The sequence below is a fragment of the Microtus oregoni genome, unplaced genomic scaffold (assembly GCF_018167655.1).
Source record: "Microtus oregoni isolate MIOR12 unplaced genomic scaffold, Mior012 000059F_ref0000304, whole genome shotgun sequence".
NCBI classification, from domain to species: Eukaryota; Metazoa; Chordata; class Mammalia; order Rodentia; family Cricetidae; genus Microtus; species Microtus oregoni.
In genome coordinates this window covers 4,192,368-4,194,449 of record NW_024543835.1, presented here as the reverse complement: position 1 = coordinate 4,194,449, position 2,082 = coordinate 4,192,368, and positions in this window count along the sequence as shown.

Genomic DNA, 2,082 nt, shown 5'->3' with positions numbered 1-2,082 from the left:
GAATGTTGGGAGAAAGAAGGCAGAGTCAGTGAGATGCCATGTAGCCCCACCAGAGACAGATGCTGGGGACAGAGTTTACCCTGCAAACCCCAGCCACATGGCAATACAGAGATTAATGGAGTTGGGTTAGTTTAGGATATAAGAGTTATCCAGAAATATGCTTAAGCTATTGGCCAAACAATATTGCGAATAATATGATGTCTGGATGATTATGTCGGGGCTGAGCAGCCAGGAACAAACAAGCGGCCCACGCCAACACTTCCCCACCCTCTTATAAATGCTGGGATTACAGCACATTCAGGGTGGCTTTTTAAAATTGAGCTACATTCATGTTAGATGAGCACTCTACCTAATATGCTACATGTCAAGCTCACATCAAGCTTTAATTTCAACACAATAAAGCCAAAACTAAATTATAATGAAATAGACAAATACTGAGCCATTTTCCTATGCATATAAAATGCCATTGCAATAAATTGAAGAATGCACCAATAGAATTCATCGTTTTTCTCCAAGTGCATCACTTATTGTTTAAACGATTTTTTCTCTTGGCTAAAAGGGCATTTAAAATAGAATCTCATGTCCTTGGTTACTTTTAGAAAATTGACTTCTTGAAAGAAATGAATTTAGCCTCTAGGTGGCACTGCTACCCGAGGTCAGGCTTTTCTGAGGACTACCAGCAGTGCATATTGAGGAAAACTGCCTTTGGTAATCCCATTTAAAGCAAAGCACATGAGTGTCCCTGGGAGACAAGCATACTACAGTGCTAGGATATTAAAAACAAAGGTTTAGCTGATAGCTTACGGCCACTGACATTTTCATGAGTCACTGAGTTTCCTTGGGCTTTTCAACCCTTTATAAAGTCAAAATTATTCATACTTTCTGTGTGTTTGTGCTTTTGTTATTGTCTGAGACTGATTTTTACCATAGAGGGCTGAACTGAAACATGATTCTCCGCACAGGCTAGCCTTGAACTTGTGATATTAGTGCCTCAGTCTTCCAAGTCCTGAGATTACAAGCATGTACCACCACACCCAAAACAATATTTCTCTTCCTACCTTATAATTTAACACTTAGCAATTGCAATATCTCTTATAAATTAGATTATATACTTCCTTAAATTTATGCAATTATAAATATAGTCTTAGTCAATTGACTCTTGGAATAATATAAGACAAACTAATTTCAAGGCCAAATGGTGTCCCCATTGTAGTCCCAGTACAAAATATTTTTCAACCTTCATTGTTTGGTTTGTGCATTTCATTTTTGTACAAAATTATAAGGCAAATTAATATCTTCTTACCACAAGTCATCAGCATTTTTATTATATCCTTAGAGCACAAGCACTGTAGCATGAACTATTTTGAACTAATTTGGAAAACAGCAAGTAATCTAATTTATATATAGTTTGTATGAAAAATGCAGTTATATGAGACAAAAAGTATACTTGTTTTAAAAACCACAATATACTCAACCCAATGTCAATAATCTACAAACAATTAGATTCCTTAGATTATGAAATAATTATGTGGTGCGGGAGAATTGTCTGTATTCTATCAATCATATTTTAAATAAATGCTGATCGGCCAGGCAGGAAATATAGGTAGAAAAACCAGATAGGAAGCAGAAATGATGTAATGAGAACAGGAGAATTCTGGGAAGGAGAAACTTGATTCCTCCCACTCCTGCCCAGATCACAGAAGCAGCAGGATGTGATCTGCCCCACTGAAAAAAGGTACTGAGCCACATGGCTAACATAGATCAGAAAAATGGGTTAATCAAGATGTGAGAGTCAGCCAGTGAAAGGCTAGAGCTAATGGGCCAATCAGCTTATAATTTATGGAGACCTATGTGTGATTTTCTTTAGGGCTAAACAATTGTAGGGTAAAGGGCAGGACAGAAACCCAAACAACAAAGGAGCCAGGCCAGTCCATGTTACAGAATGGCGCCCACGTGGATAACTTCATCCGCAAAAAGCCTGAAAAAGCTTGGAAAAGACTAGAGTAAAGCATTTTGGTTTTCAGCCCTAGCAGGAAAAAAGCTGGTTGTTTTAAAATGCCGGCTTTCTGGGCCTTCCTGCCA